The sequence below is a fragment of the Aplidium turbinatum genome, chromosome 4 (assembly GCF_918807975.1).
Source record: "Aplidium turbinatum chromosome 4, kaAplTurb1.1, whole genome shotgun sequence".
NCBI lineage: Eukaryota > Metazoa > Chordata > Ascidiacea > Aplousobranchia > Polyclinidae > Aplidium > Aplidium turbinatum.
The window spans coordinates 25,337,029-25,354,888 of NC_137475.1; the positions used below are offsets into that span (position 1 = coordinate 25,337,029).

Sequence of the window (17,860 nt, forward strand, 5' to 3'; positions counted from 1 at the left end):
TTTTCTGATTTTTGATTAGGGCTTAAAATGAAGCGGAAAACGTTCGACTGTTAAAACTATTTGTAAATATGTAAAATATATTGTTATAATGCTCAGCTCTGTTGTATTGTTGTGTCTTATTCATATCTAACCTGTAAGCAAAAGGTATACATAGGGAACATACAAAAACTTTATTTTTTGTGGCGAGTTTGGGGGGGGCTTGAGCCCCCTTAGCCCCATGCTGGGTGCGCTACTGGCAAAGTCACCATCGTTCGGAAGATAACTATGGCCAGAAACCATGAATTTGTAATTGACTTCTTCAATACCAAGTCTAGCTACTCCATAACTCCACAAAAAGAACAATATTAATATTTCTGCTTAAAGTTGCCAAAATTGCATCATACAGATTTATACACATTATAATATTGAAATGATATTGAAAATAGCCAAATTTGCAAATAATGACAACTGACAACCCTGAAGCATTTGCACAGCAGCTGCTTTGGCTCAAGCGCAGGGGAAAAATTGTAGCTTAGACCGCTTTGGCTCAAGCGCAGGGAAAAAATTATGGCTTAGACCACTTGGGCTCTAGCAAATATGAAAAAAACCGAAGAGTTTGAAATTAGTCTGCTCATTTCGCCTTCACATACACGTGATAACGGTTAGACCGTTATAGCATAAACAGATATTATCGATATCTGTTGAATGGCATCTTTAAATCAAATTTGACATTTTTGGGGTTAGACCGGTTTGCCTCTAAGCCCTTCATATGATGTAGTTGTATTTTCGCAGGTAGAATTTTTTCGTACATTTGTTAGTTTTCTTGAAATTTTTTGTTCTTTAAAAAAAGTGTGAATGGGGCAAGTTATGCAATTGATGACGGGGCAAGTTGTGCAACTGTTCCTGTAAACCGCCTTTGTTAATTTACAAATGTTCTAGCCTATTAGCCATTTTTACATAGTTTCAAAGTCTTCCACGTGAATGAATGTAAACAATGACTAGTAAATGAATGTAAAAATAGCTGATTTGTTAAATTGTCTGTACTTTTGCTGGCCGTAATATGTTGCTCAACTTGCCCTTAGTCAAAACGAACGATTGTTGTTGCTCAACTTGCCCGATGGTGCTACAAAGCTTGCCCCATGGTGCTGCACAACTTGCCCCGGAAAAATAATTTGCGGCAAGTTGTGCAATCGTTACTTAAACTTGAATACAGTGCAAAATAATAAATGAAACCAACCAGTTTTTGTCTAAAATTTTAGCTTATTAGCATGTTTTTGAAATGCAATAGGCCTACTTGAGTCTTCGAAAAAGTTAGTGAAAAAAAAAATAGATTTAAAAAAAACTTTAAGCAAAAAAAAAAACTTTAAGCAAAAATTTTAAATGATTTTTTCGAACGTAACCCAACAAAGGCGGTTACGTCTGATGCATTCCCCAATGACGCCATGAGGCGTTTGTTCTTGCGATACAATACCCCTATCCCCTCTAGTGCTGCTGTTGCAAGACTGTGCTCTACCTTGGAAAGGATATTTTGGAGCCAAAGCAAGCTGGACTTAGCGATCAACATTTTGAAATACTGATGTTTCTGAAACGAAATTGATGTTGTGACTCTTCGTTCATTTTAGGTACCCGTATAAAAATATTGACACGCCCTACTGCTTATCACATGTATTTTTCAACTTGTAGCCTACTTCATGGAAAGAAGAATAGTTGTAGATCAGTACTCATATGCATCCATTTTTTTCAAAAGTAGCCTAACTGTAACTAGTTACTGTAACTGTAACTAGTTACTTTTTAAAAAACGGTAACTGTATAAAAGTAACTCGTGCCCACCACTGTTCATCACAAATAGCCTACAACATATCCAATCAAAATTTTTGGAACCATCAATTGGGAGACAAGCATCTTCGCCTTCGCTGATATCTTCACTCCATGGATAAAAGTTTGACTTCATTTCCTATGCAAGTTCTTCATTGCTGCTGCTGCTATCATCTATTACATTTCGATTGATTAATTTTCTTCTCTTTTTTGTATATTGATTCTCTTGCATTTTGCTTTCGCTTTTTTTTAACTTTCTTTCCAGCTTTTTCTCTTGCTCTTACTTTTTTTCTTTTTGGCCAAGAAGTTTATTTTTTCTTTTTCAGGAGTGTCTGTAAATATGATCGTTTTACCTTTTCTTCTTCCTTTTCCTGTTTTTGTTCTTGCTGGCACCTTCGGAAATGGCAAAATGTCTTTTGGTGATAGGCCACAGAAACTGTGTCACATCCGGGTAGGCCTACATGTCTTAGGAGTAGCCTACTGATGATGTTGACATCAATGTTGCAATTGTCTTGTGCTGTCACTTCAAACGTATTTGGAGGGTCCTCTGCTGATGGAAGAGGTTGTGTGTGTGCTATTTCTTCTAAAGCTCCGTCACCATCATCAGTTCCTTCCTTAGGTTGATCACTGGATTCATGGCTATTGATCCAATCTCTCAATGCATTACTTTCACCGCCGTGCCCTATTGGGTTGTCTTCGGAAAATACAATCATTGATGACGGTCTTGTTAGATGAGTGTTGGCCTCTTCATTCGGATCTGGGCGATCAGTAACACTATAGCTGGTAAGAAACCTCTTTCGTGAAAATATTCCGATTCAATGGACAAATTCCTGATAGGCTACTGCCCATCCAGACAAAATATTGGATGAAGTCATTGCTTTGTTGTAGGCCGTATAGACTGCCTCCGGAATATCCAATATAGTGAAGTGCCTATCAATATTACTTGAGGACCTCATCCAATCATCTACATATTTATTGTAAATACTTTTAAAGGATTTAAAAACCGATCTATCTAAAGGCTGCAGCTTGTGTGTGGTGTGAGGTTGCAGCGTCAACATGACAATTCCATTTTTTTTTACCAAGATTCAAGGCTTCACTTGCTACATGAGATTTGTGGTTGTCAATAATTAATAACACCAGAGCTTTAGGTGTACAACGTAGCCTACATGTTTTATGAAGTGCTGAGGGTAATCTATCCACGACGACCCGTTTATCGAGCCAGATTGGTTGCCAGATCACACTATATTGCTTGTGTAATTGCGCGAGATAACTAGCTGCCTAATTTATACACACATTTTTTCTGTTTTGATTACAAATTTGAATGGGGTAAGTTGGGCCACCGGCCCAAGTTAACTTTTCAAAGTGGCCCAACTTACCCCAACAGCAGCCAAATTGTTTTGGACAACTTGCCAGAGTGACCTATGAAAGATTCGACAGAATGAAATACCATAAACTGACACTTAACCCCTGGCGATATAAATATATAGGCTATGAGCCACAAATATAACCTTAGCACTTTCAGTTGCAGTTCTCCCTGCTTACGTTTCAAGTACCGGTAGATAATTCAAAAAAACACAAAAAACTAAACTTTCTTACTTCACTCATAAACGCTGACCGCAATCAACTTCACCTCACCATTGTATGATCTGAGAACGAAACGGCATCACATGACGCCATCACGTGACATACAGCGATTGTGTATCGCAAGATTATGGGTGGCCCAACTTTCCCGAGTCTCCCCTACGCAGGTACACTGTTTGTTGCATTGAGTAACAAGTCTTATAATAACTTCAAATGTGTGTAGTTTTTGACCATAGTTCTTATGTGAAAGCGATTCAGCATTAAATTAATTATCTTTCTAATGAGGTAGGGAAAAGATCAATTTTAGACGATTTCGAACTTTTGGCCTATGAGAGGTGCTGCCATTATAGAAAAATGGCCAAAACTCACTATTCCCAAAGGGGAATCATAGGGATTGTTTTGGTGACCTCCACATCACCAATCGAACTTCCTGACAAAATTTCAGCTTAATATTATTTTTTTCTGATCAAATCATTCAGCGACTGGACATCCATGGACTATTCTATAGGCTATAGATAGCCAAGTTAGTTAGAACATTCATCAGGCAGACAAGATTTCGTTAGACCGTCAATTAACATGGAAAATCTCAAGTGTTAGTCAGTGGCGTAGCCAGGAATTTTGAAAGGGCGGTTTTGATGACGACACCCAGCGGTGGGGGTCTGAGGAACCTCCCCCAGAAAATTTTGAAAAATTATTTAAATTTGGTGCATTCTGAGAGCATTTTCAACAAAAATGTGGGTATTAATATTCCTGTAAAATGGTGCCGTCCGGTGGCATAGCAAAAGGATAAGATCATGTTTTTTCAAAAATAAAGCTAAGTTTCTATGCTTTCTTGTTGCTAATTCCTGGCTGAGATAGGTTATATTTGAATGTTTGATATTGGCAAAACTCGCTTTTTAAGAGCAGTTTCTTTTAACCCTTTAAGGGACAATGGTACATATGTGTACCATAAAAGTTTTGGGCTTCCGCAACTAAAATAAACATTTTTTTGTTAATTTTACGTTTTTATGGTATTCTGCTACATTGATTGTTCAATATAAAATTAGAATTTCGAAACTCTGGATCATTTTTCACACATTTCAAAGGTTGGTTTGTGAGCAGTTAGCGCAGTACCACGGTGACGTCTGTTCACGGTATGTTTGTGGAAACAACAAGCAGCAGTTTGCTCTATTTCATTCGGAAACATAAAGGATAGTTGTTGTATTGTAATATATAAACGTTTTTACCATTGTTGAAAGTATTTTAGTATTGAAAAAAATCATATAAATTTTATGGTACGTACCATTGTCCCTTAGGCGCAGGGGTCGGCAACCTTTTTTGCTCTGCGGACCGGTTTCAAAATGAAATTTTTTCGCGGACCGGTCTTTAAAAAAATCTAATGTTCAACAATGAAAATTTATTGCAGCTCATATACTGTAAGGTCATTATTTAATGTGGGCCTTGGGCTTGTTTTGCCTCAACGAGACGATCCCACCTAGGAAATATAGAACTCAACGACACCCGCAATGTTTCTCTCACGTCCAATCTGTTTCGCGGTTTCGTATTTGTTGCTGCCATTACAGAAAATCCAGACTCGCATAAATAGGATGTCGGAAATGGCAGCAAGGTTTTTAACGCTTTTATGGCAAGGTCAGGGTATTCCGGCAAGACTTTCATCCAAAACGTTGGTAGAGTCGTTGTATGAAAAATAACTTTCAAGCTGCCGTCATTAGCATTATCCAGGAGCTGGTCCTGTTGTCGAACAGGTAAGGTCGATTCACCAGGTTTGAAAATAAATGGATTACGGATCCAATCCTTTGCATTTCGAGGGTCTTTAGCGCTTGGAAAATAGCGCTTGAATTCTATTAAAAGAGTACGCAAGTGTCTGCTCACAAGTTCGGAGAACTCTTGCTCAGGCTCACTGTCTTTCAAAGTCTCTGCTAATGTTTGAAACATGTCAAAAACCCCTTTGTTTACGCGCTGCTCCCACAATTTTAGTTTTTCTGTAAACGCAGCCACTTTATCTGCCAACTTGAATACAGTTGTCATTTTGCCCTGAAGTGAAAGATTTAGTTCATTGAGCAGATTGAATATGTCACACAAGTAGGCAAGTTTGAGAACCCATTTTTCATCAATAAATTTGCTAGCAAGATCTGAATTTTTCTCCAAAAGAAACCTTTGCAGTGGCTCACTTAGTTCAAAAACTCTGTTCAGTGATTTTCCTCTGGTGAGCCACCTTACTTCTGTGTACAACAGAAGGCATTTGTGCTCGGCATCCATGTCCTCACATATCTGCTCAAACAGCCGAGTGTTCAGTGCATGCGCTTTTATAAGGTTGATCATTTTTACTACGTCATTGAATACACTATGAAGCTCGGATGATATTTTTCGGCTAGCCAGCATTTCTCTGTGAATGAAACAATGAGTGGCCTCGCACTCTGGTGCGACCTCCTTAATTCGAGCAGTCAAACCAGACAGACGACCAATCATGGCTGCAGCCCCATCCGTACACAGACCGACACAAAAAGACCAGTTTAGTTTCCCTATGAAATATTCATTCAGAGCCTTCCACAGTTCGGAGGCTGTGGTTTTTTTTGGCAAATACAAAGCACATAACATGTCCTCATGAACATCCTCTTCATAAAGATATCAAACAAAAACTAGCAGCACAGCTTTGTTTTCGATATCAGTAGATTCATCACACTGAATCGCAAACCATGGTGACTTCACCAACCGCTCTAACAGTTGAGCTTCAATGTCTATCGCCATGTCCTCAATAGCCTACGTCTCGCAGTCTTAGCGATGCGGTGAGACACCAAGTACGATGCTCTTAGTGCATTTGGCTTTGTTGATAAACCTGTCCTTAGCAATCGTTTTTCAGCTTCGTGATCACTTTTTCTTCTTTCAAAAAAGTCCAAAGGTTTACCTTTTAGTTCGGGATGTTTTGTGTGCAAGTGCCGAATTAGTTTTGAGGGCTTCATAGCGTCGTTTGATAACTTGCTGTTACAAATTAGACAGAGCGGATAAGGTGTTTCGGAATCACAAGTTGAAATGAATCCGTACTTTACATAGGACGACTTATAATGGCGAATGAAAGAAGCCTTCCTTTTTTTGAGGTTGTAGATGTAGACCCCTCGTTTGCGACATCAGATTTTTCAAATACTGTTGGCCCACGGCCATTTCCAAAAAAACTCAACATAGATGTTTGTTTTGTACTCATGTTTCTCGGATAAATCTGTAATATTTTACCAATTAAGTTTCAGTAACAATTTCTTACGTCCATCTAATTTACTGAGTGTCGGAATGAGGGTTAATTCACCGTACTACAATCGAATCCAAACCCTAACCCCAACCCTTACTTAATTCTAACCCTAATTCCGAAAAATCGGATATTACGATATTTTTCTTTCCGACGTTAAGTGTCGGAATTATGGGAATGTTACGGTCTACGGAAACCTAACACTAATCATAACGTTCACCATAAACCTAAATCTTCAGTCCTCACCCTAAGCTTACCCATAACTTCCTGATAAATTAGCTTTTATTCTAAATATTCCGATCTACTCCGACGCTCTTTAGATTAGTTGGACCCCAATTTCTGTAGCAGCTGCTTTGTTAAGTGTTATGCTGGTATTACAGTCTAGTCCTACCATAGTTTGACTTTATGAACTTTTAATCAATAGTCAAACTGCTACTCCCAAAAACTTGTCTAGTCCTACCATAGTTTGACTTTATGAACTTTTAATTAGTCAAACTGCTACTCCCAAAAACTTCTGCACTCTATCTTCTAATTTCACACTCACAAATGAATGGTCAACGTAAAAGTTAAGTCACTCTTTTTGAAAATGAATCGCACAGTAACTGTTGTAAAATGGCACCTAGAGAAAAGTTACTATGACGTAATAACAGCATTGCTGCCTCGCCAGTCTCAACAAGCTCAAGAAAATGCACGTGGTAGAGGTTAGCAAGTTTAATGAAGAAAGGACGCCTCTACATGTGTATTGATTAAAAAGATTAATTTGAATTTTTATCAGTTAATCTTAGACCACTATAATAATTCTGAACGTTCACTTAATTTGTAAAAGTATATGAACTCTTCGCGGACCGGCTATGAACTCCTCGCGGACCGGCAGCGGTCCGCGGACCGGTGATTGCCGACCCCTGCCTTAGGGGAAATATCAGATAACTTTTCAGATCTTATTGAGGTGCCTGTAGGCAGTGTGTTTTCGTGTTGTTGCTGATTCGTAGCTCTTTAATATTATCAAATGTTAATAGCCTATGTACATAATGCAAACATTGCACCAGAAAAACACTCCAAAAACAGAACAAGCAATATATGTATTGAGTGTAATGTCCACTTGTGCTATGTAAATGGTAGAAATTGCTTCTCATTGTACCATGAGTGTGGCTAACTCTACTGAACTGTCACTATTATACTTGGAAGATGTTTCTGTATGAATGTGGGAATTTCTGACTTCCATCATCAAGTTATTTTGCATGGAAACAACACTTTCATAATAAAAGTGGTGAATATGGGGCTGAGTTGACCCCCTATATGTGTTGAGTGCAATGTCCATCTGTGCTTTGTAAATAGTAGAAGTCGCTCCTCATTGTACCATGAATGTGGCTAACGTTACTGAACTGTCACCATTACATTTAGAAGTTGTTTCTGTATGATTGTGGTAATTTCTGATTTCCATCATCAAGTTATATTGCGTGGAAACAACATTTTCATAATAAAAGGGGTGAATATGGGGCTGGGTTGACCCCCTAAATACCTAACATTGAACAGTCGTGTGGGTAAAATCTTTAAAATCACAAGACTGTAAAGCGAAAGTGCTTATGAAAAACAATAGGGCTCCTCATATGAAGCAACTATAATCAAAAGAGTTATCAATAAAATTTCCCCTAAGGGACAATGGTACACATATGTACCATACCGTTTTATAATAAACAAACAAACAAATTTAAAAAAAAATTCTTAAATTCAATTTAAGTTGCCATTTTAAACTACAAAACATATTTATTTTGAAAAAAACTTTCTTAGAAATATTATATCCCTTAAAGGGTTAAAATTAGGAAAACTTTGTTTTAGAGCCATAAAGAGACTGAATAATGGATCATTCTCAATATCGTGACGTCACACGCGTGCCAAAGGGGAGGGTTAAAAGTTAAAACCTTAGCCACGCCACTGGTGTTAGTGTTATCACAAAAAGATGTTGGGTGTGGACCTCTTTTCCTATAATGCCGTAGTTTTGTGTGCAAAAAAAATATGTTAAAAATTTCCTATTGACTTTTAAAGCAATGTCCTGCTAGCTGTAAAATGTTTCGTTTTGACTTTACATTAATTATTTATCTTGATTTTATTTCGGAGCAAAAATCTTTAAGAAGGATTTCGTTTTGAACAGCCCTAGCCTACTGGTAACCCAGCCCCCAAAAATTGAGAAAATACCTTAAAATTGGGCTTTCTGAGAGTATCTTCAACCTAATCAATAGAAAAACTTTGTCCAATGATGCTGTTACAGAGGGTGAAAAATTATTTTAAAAAATTCTGGGTGGCAGTGTACCCCTCTTTTGTCCCCTGACTGCGCCCCCTAGATACCTCTGTCATATCGTTGTCGAAAACAAATAAATTGACTTCACTCAGTTGGATTGATTAATAAGAAATAAAACAAAATGAAAAAATTGCACCCCGGATGGGACTCGAACCCACAATCCCTGGCTTAGGAGGCCAATGCCTTATCCATTAGGCCACCGGGGCTTCTTCGTTCGCGGTGGCAATTTCAGTAGTTATACCGTACATCCAGTGAAGTCAATGGCAGTGAACACTTTTATTTCGGTTGTTGTGGGAATGGCAACGACCCAGATTGCAAGATCCGTCATTTTTACATTGATTCAACGTATGCAGACGTTGAATTAATGTAAACATGACGGACTTTGCTGTCTGGGGAACAATTACAGTTCAGCGGCGCTGGTTCGACTCTCGGGGTGTGCGCTTGCTTTGAGCAATGCACGGGACTGCTCAGTCAGTTTATTTATTTGTTACAAACACAAACATGAAAAGAATACAAAATATGCAATAATCTGCTGTGTGTCATATGACGAGGAGACTGCGAAAAGACCAAGCGGTCATCTAGTCAGCAGCCACCTCAAGCTAGGTGATGTAGGTCTAAACTCTAAACTAAATAACATACACAAACAATCATACAAAAAAATCAAGCATTTGCTGATATAGATACACGTGTTTTTATTAGGCAAACAAAAAAGAAAACTAAAAACCTAAGCAGGTTTACTGCCGTGCTAGGCTACTGCATGAATTGATTGTGGAGTTTAACTGTTTAAAGGGGTATTAAAGGAAAAACCTGACTTGGCGATTTTCCACGTTCTTTGTGTTTAACATGCTACCATAAAACGATTTTCAATAAAATTTTGCCCCATTGCGGTCTGACCACCATTGTGCGCGTGCTTTTGTCAGAGCTTTCAAAACGAGATTTGCCTGAGCAACGAAGCGTGCGACTGTAAAGAACGTCATAAAGTCTACGTCATAAAGTCTAGCAATCAACCGATCACGCAATAATTGTTACTGCGGGCGATTTGACTGTAGGCTATGTATGTATTTACATCAAAACAGCACATTTTAACATCAAAACAGCAAACAGTTTGCTCAAAACATCAGATTGGTACGTATTCTTGAGCTGTGTTTGCACGTTTTGGTCATTTTGAAAAAAATGAAAATAAATGAAACACTGGACTTTGGGCCTTGCCAGCGCCATTGAAAACAAATTTTTTTGGGTAATTGTTTTTGAAATGTATTCTTGAATGTTCAGTTTACTCATTTTAATGCTTAATTCCGGTTTGAAATTTTCCTTTAGTATGCCTTTAAGAGATATCAATTGACAATTTTAATCTGTAAAAAATCAAAAGTAACGTATACCAAAGAGGTGAGCATTGAGCAAATAGAATAATGTAAGCTAATTATATATAGACAAAACAGTTATTATTTATACAGTGTCGTTTAAATCAAGAAGGTAGCGTTTAAATTTTCTTTTAAAAGAAGTTGGAGAAAGACCTTTGAGATCACCTGGAACCTCATGCCATATTTTAGGACCCCTGATTAACATCTGCTTTTTACCCAATTCAGTACGCACCCTTGATACAAAATAGTTACTACTGGATGATTGGCGAGTAGGCTATTGTGTGAGTGGCATTCCGATAGTCTGCGGAAGATATCACATTCTGTTTCTGGTAATAAATTTAAATGGCAGCGGCATCTAATGGATGGAATAGTTCCCCGACAACAAGACTTCAACAATCGGAAACTTCACTCTGTCAATCTCGGTGACCGGGCCTGCGTCAGTGCTTCGAAGCCTTTACAAGTATGCTATGCGAAACTGCCAGGATTAGGCTCTGCAAGAAGCTTTCCCAGTCCGAGGATAAAGATTCAATCAATCAGTTGTTTTTATTTCTGACCGTCACAGTTAGAAATTTGGCACGGTCGCAAGTTCGCAACACCTTAACCAGGCTCGAATAAAATAGCATCATAGCTAGGGCCGTGTGAGTAGGCTACTGAGCACCATAGCCTATCAGCCTCCATGGGCTCTGTTAGAGGGGGACCGCGGGGGAGATGACCTCCACCAATTGGAGTGGGGGTAACTAATGCAAAATTACCCCCCCCCCCACTAATGTAGCCTAGAGATAAAAATTTAATTTTTAATATTTTTTCTACTTTTGTGTTTTATTTTCTTTTTTTTTTTGCACAACTTTTTAGTTTTTTGCTTGGAAATTCCGACTGCAAGACAACGCAAATATGCAATAGAGACCTGCATAATGCTATGGGAATTGTTCAGGAGCTAAGTAGTTTGCAAAATCAGTTTGTCAAGTTCAAAATCGCCCTGCAGGAAGAATCCCACCATAGCTTTGCACTTGCACACTTTGTGCCAAACAAGATGGCTGACACGTGTAGGCTACTGGCCATTTCTTCAGTGTTGTTAAACTACAAAGCCTTGCTAAACACACTACAAAATTTCAAAAATGCGATCATTAGGCTTTTATTCCGAATTAATGCAAGACAACACATTCTTTGCATTGCAGCTTTGTCAAGTTTTATTCAACCACTTGAAAAGATAGGCTAACTGGCCTGTTGCAGACCAAGTCTTATACCATCAGCGACACGATGGAGCTGGTTGAAAACTCAAAAGTTAATTAGGCTACCACTATTACCAGATTCTATTTGTAATCAAGAGTAGGCTACCGTACTGATGAAGCTGCCTTTACGGCGGCGAAAGCTCTACCAATGAATTTTTGTAGGCTAGTTACCAAACCTGGTTGATTTTTTATTGATTAATTACCAGAGTCTTAGAAATGAAGAACAATTTATGCAGTTATAGCCTACAAGGAATCTCAGCAGCAAGTGGATAGATTAGGCTTAGCTAAAGTCCGAATTTCAAAAAAGCCCTGTGAGCAAAGTGCTTCCCATGACCTCACTTCTCATTACAGAAGGCAGTTCTTTCTATGCATCTATTGACAGCATAGTGCAAGGCCTCACCAAAAGCATGAAGAAGTGTTAGTATCTGGCACAGTCAACGACAGTGCTGTTACAGCGTTGGAACGATATGGCTTCGACGTGAAAATTTTGGACCAAGATTTAAGCCACTTCCATCAGAAATTTTAGCTGATCAAGTATGTGTGCGATGTTCGAAACAAGTTAAGGGGACTTATTATTGTCAAAGAGTTTTATGCCACTGTGGAAAAACGTGTAAAAATAGTAAAATTGCTATTGGTCAATGGCCCTTTTTCTGCAGAAGCTGAAAGATCGTTTAGCTCGCTACGCCACTTAAAAACATGGCTCCGAAGCACAATAGTAGTTAATCATGCATATTCCATCCCCTCGTAGGTAGTGACATTCGGGTATTGTCAGGTCCTATCACCTTACAGGTATTGACGGAAGTGGTATTGACAAATATTGTCGCCTTGTGGGTATTTACATTTTGTGGGTATTGACGTATTATATAGGTATATTCGGCGCGTGACATCACTCTATGAAAGTATTTTTATTAAATCTGATAAACAATGATTGCTTTTGAAATACGTTTTCTGCAGTATGAATTCGATTGAGATTAAAACAATTTTAGAAAATGATGCGTTTGCAAATGCTTACTTCAAAGGAGTACTTGCTAGAGATGAGCTTTTAAATTTAGATATTGAACCTCATGAATTCTTAGCCAGTTAACATTATCCAGTTTCTCTCTTGTGGATGTACGGTATGAAGATATGACATAACTCAGCCTGCTTCCTGTACTGGATAGTGGTTATATTCAGAATAGCCTAGCAAGCAGCTGGTGCAATGCACTCATAGCCAGTTAATATATCCAGAAGTTTAATATTGAGTTGGTTATATATATTAAATACATATTAAATACAATATTAAATACAAGTACGTCACCACAAACATTTCGAACAAGTGTCGTGGAAGGAGCACCACTTTGGTAGACAATCATTGTGGAAAGGTGTGTACAGGTATTGTGATTTATCTAAAAGAAAAAAAACGTTTACCCAAGCAAAAGATAGATTGTTATTGTGTAACAGACAGTGATCATCAAAACTGAGTGATTTAACAATTTTGCATCTGTGTTTAGTGAAAAGTATTACGTAGATATACATTTTTTTTCTATTTGTTTCTAGATTCAAACACAATTTTATGATATTTTGTACATGTCTTAAAAAATCGTTTGATGTTATTTTGAAAATGTTACACAAAATTAAAGCTTTACCTTTGGATTTATATCTGTGAAAAACACCCGAGTGGCAGTAAAATACCATGGATATGTAAAGACAGAAAGACTAGTTGGTAAACTTATTAAGTTTTGAGCCAATAAGATCAGAGAAAGACTAAAGAAGAGGAGTTTGGAAGAAATTAAAGCCGTTGTACTGTAAGATTAAGTGAAGATAAAGAGGATGAATCTACCGTCTGGAAGTAAAAATTAGTACCAGGTACATGTGTCAGTATTACATAGACTAACCACAAACCAGTGTATTCTAAGTGAGATAAGGTAATAAAGATGAAGCACCAGGAACATGTGGCCAAAAGACAGTTCAAGAGGAACCAAACAATAAGTTTAGATGTAGGGGTAAGATAAAAGAGTTAAATGAAACATGAAAATCTTTACTAAAATATGAAAACAATTAAAATATGCAGTCCTCACAAGCAATCTATTTGAGATGAGGATAAGCATAAAAGCGGAAAATTGTCCGAATAAAATATATTTAAGAATTAAACATCATATAACACACGACAAAAGAAAGTCTGAGGAACTGATTCAATGGTAAATGGTGAAAAGACAATAGAAATAGTTGCAGTAATGATAAACAAATCTTCACTTAATGATTCTGTTGAATAAATTGGCGTCATTAGTTTGTAGTTGTTATAAGAAATCATCACACGTAAATGCTATGGTACCATGTAACCAAGTAGAGTGTTCAAGTAATTTTCTCATGTTTAAACGTAAGTTGATGGTAAACAAACCAGTTAAGTCGATTACAGACCAAACAATTATTAAAATCTATGAACACAAAGTTTTTTGATGTTGTGAAACAAAATTATTGCAACTGGTTTAGTTCGTGGTTGATATACGTGGGTCATTTAATGAAGCATCATCATGTGTTTTCAAGCATATTTTAATCAAAACCGGTTTAGACCTATTCAAAAGTTACCATGAAATGTATCAGATTGCTTGATTTTTGTTTAGATCTTGTAAAACACTTAAAGTTACACAAAAGGCGGAGATATTAACAAAAATTTACCAAACAATAACACAGTGAAAAAAAAAATCGTACCTTTACATGATGTAAATAAATAAACGTTTTTGCCACAAAATCAATTTGAAACGATATTGTAATCGATTTAAAATAAACCGCTAATCTCATATAAATCGTGTTCAGACTTGTTTAAAAAAATCGGTTATGTCGATTCTAAACGAATGGATGGCGTTATATGGTTGGAAATAATTAATACTTTTGGTATTTCTGTATACAAACAAGTAAAATGTTATCGTTATATGAGTTTAACTTTGGTTCAGTTTCAAAATTGACATTTTGTAGGCACAAAATTATCGCAAATCACAAGGGTTACATCATTCTAACTTGAGTTTCTTTATTTTTATCCGTCGTTTTTATTATAAGTAAACTCGTGATAAGTAGATTGTAGCTACAACACACGTAAAAACCTAATGAGTTGTTGCAAAAGTGTTGCCAAACCCTGATTGTTTGTCAGAAAATAGTAAAATAGATCAAAGGTAAAAAGATTTTTCATCTATTTATGTTGGAATCTGAGCAAACAAAAGGTGACTTATTGGCAAATTTTTAGATTTTTATGTTTTTTATGTAAAAAAGTGAATCTTGTTGTGATTAAGAAAAACCACAACCGTGTGTACAAGCAACTGACGTGAGGTTAAGAAACAAAACAAATAGAATTAAGATTTAAACATTAACCCAAAATCGAAATACCAGAGATTCGACCCCACGCGTACGCTAGTTCATTGGTTCTTAAGATCAACACCTTAACTTAGTGTTCATTACGCATGACCAAACTAAAAATTGTTATATTACGTCTGTTTTAAACAACATAAAACAGTTTATTGCAATTTCATTTAAAAATGTTTTGACTATGATGAAACAAAGACGTTTAAGTCATAATTCGACTGTGAAAACTCGTGATCATGAAATTATGTGCAAAAGCAGGTGCCTAAGCTTTTCAAACACGAGATGCTAGCAGTTTATTAAAGGGTGTCATCCAATTAAGGGAAGCGATTAAGTTGTAAGATAAACTTCGTTAGACGAATTTGATAGGAATTAAGGAACTATGGGTTCGCTTTTATACAAATCAATGTAACAGATAAGTTTTGAAGTTTGGATGCAATACAAGACAATGTATTAGGACTGGTATAAAATAATCTTTTGTTTCCGAGATCTGCTTGTGTGCTTTCACCCAGCAATGAATTAAAGTGAAAAAATTTAGTTGTGGATTGATACTCATAGAAAGTTGTTGGCTTAAATATACCTTACCTCACTGAAATTAGGTTATAAGTAGATGTTGAAAAATCATTACATAAAGTTAGAGGTATATAGAACGTATAAAACAATGGGTTACTAGAAAAACATCTTTCAATGTGATAAAATAGTTTGGTATATTTGTTAGAGGTTACATGTTAGGTTAGATATAGTTACAAAACAGTTTAGGCACTGAACTTTATAAAACTGAAGAACCCTAAAGAAACAGCAACCTGTTATGAAAGTTCATAAAACAACATTGATTAGTTACTTATGCAAGTCAACAAGGAAACTAAAGTGAATCTTAAGTTATAACTAAAGTGAATCTTGTGTTATAAACTTATAAACTACCAACCCTTGAATGGTAAATTTACGTCAATACTGCAAAAGTTTTACCCGTCAAAGCATTTCATCAAAACAATGCAACTCCGTGACTTCTTCTGTTTCTTAAACAATCTTGTGCAGTGGTTCTAGAGTTTGCAAAATACAACGCATATGTAGCCTGCCAAAGACGTTTTTAATAAAACAAAATTAAGACTGATTTATGTAATACAACTTACCACGATTCAAAAATATTGTGTTGTTACTTCAAAACAGTAAGTTATAGGTAATCTTTATTTTTACAGATGAATTGTACTTATGGAATAGGAAGAATATACATAAGTAATCTCTAAATCGCTAAGAATGAATGTGAAATTAAATTGCAGATGTAGCAGGTAGAAAATATACATCACTTTAAGTAATATGCTTCATAAAACTACTAGTATAAAATTTTTAGCATCTACGAAGTAAACCATGCGTGCGTTTAACAAAAATAACAGTGGTTGAAAATGTAAAAAAAAATACTTGTGACCATAGTATAAACAAGACACTAATCCGTTTTACAAATGTAAGCGTGGGATCGATCGCGGATCCAACAGCTCAACAATAAAACCTTCAGAACCGAATGGAGGTGAACCCCTAAGTAAACAGTACTACCATTTAAAAGTCTCATGTGACACATCAAAAGTGTTTTATGATTTTTAGATTAAGATTATAAAAACAATTTAAGAGTTTGCAAATCATAAGTGTGCTTTAAGTTGCTGGAAATACGGTTAAGGTTGCTGGGAGTAAGCTTATGGTTGCTGGAAATACCTCAAAAGAATAAATAAGCAGATGTATTATTCTTGAGAGAAATAAAAAAAAAATTATTTCAACAAACTGCACACTAAAACTTTTGTAAAACATTAACACGAAAAAAAACAAAAAAAAAACAACAACATTATTTTAAGAAATTAAAAAATGTTAGTTCTGTAACTTACAAAACTGAAAAAATAATTTTAATAAATCATAAACTTTTCATTGCAAAAACCAACAACTAAAAAATACTTGTAACAAACTACAAACTTTTAAGTTCCATAATTTAAAACTGAAAACAAAATTATTTCAACAAACTGTAAACTAAAACTTTTTAAAACATTAGCACGAAAAAAAAAATTTAAGAAATTAAAAATGTTAGTTCTGCAACTTACAAAACGGAAAAAATAATTTTAATAAATCAAAAAGTTTTATTCTAATAACATACACACGAAAAACTATTTTCAATAAAAAAAAAATAGTTAAGTTTTGTTTTACAAACTAAAAAGTAGTTTTGACAAATCGTAAACTAAAAAGTTTTATTCTAACACCATACACACGAAAAATTATTTTAAATAAAAAAAAATAGTTAAATTTTGTTTTACAAACTAAAAAGTAGTTTTGACAAATCGTAAACTAAAAAGTTTTATTCTAACAACATACACACGAAAAATTATTTTAAATAAAAAAAATAGGTAAGTTTTGTTTTACAAACTAAAAAGTAGTTTTGACAAATCGTAAACTAAAAAGTTTTATTCTAACACCATACACACGAAAAACTATTTTAAATAAAAAAAAATAGTTAAATTTTGTTTTACAAACTAAAAAGTAGTTTTGACAAATCGTAAACTAAAAAGTTTTATTCTAACAACATACACACGAAAAATTATTTTAAATAAAAAAAAATAGGTAAGTTTTGTTTTACAAACTAAAAAGTAGTTTTGACAAATCGTAAACTAAAAAGTTTTATTCTAACACCATACACACGAAAAATTATTTTAAATAAAAAAAAAAGTTGTTCTACAAACTAAAAAGTAGTTTTGACAAATTGTAAACTGAAAGTTTTGTTCTAATAACATATACACGAAAAATTAATCACAAACTTAAGTTTTATTAAACTGAAAATTAGTTTTAACAAATCACAAACTTTTAATTGCACAAACCAACAACCAAAAATATTTTTAACAAGCTACAAACTTTCAGTTTGTATGATTGATAAATCAAAAAAAAAACATTAACTAACGAGGTGCAAACTTTATGTTCCATAATTTACAACTGAAAATTAGTTTTAACAAACGTTTAAGTTCCATAATTTACAACTTAAAAAATAGTTTTAACAAACTAC

At 35.4% G+C, this 17,860-nt stretch overlaps 1 non-coding gene and 1 pseudogene across 1 annotated transcript; both read right to left on the reverse strand.

Annotated features, from left to right (window-relative positions):
• Positions 1-4,803: 4,803 nt before the first annotated feature.
• Positions 4,804-5,973, reverse strand: LOC145769010 (SCAN domain-containing protein 3 pseudogene; annotated as a pseudogene).
• A 3,069-nt stretch (positions 5,974-9,042) lies between these two features.
• Positions 9,043-9,115, reverse strand: Trnar-ccu (transfer RNA arginine (anticodon CCU)). The gene has a single exon. It is a non-coding gene; the product is annotated as a tRNA-Arg (tRNA).
• Positions 9,116-17,860: the final 8,745 nt, after the last annotated feature.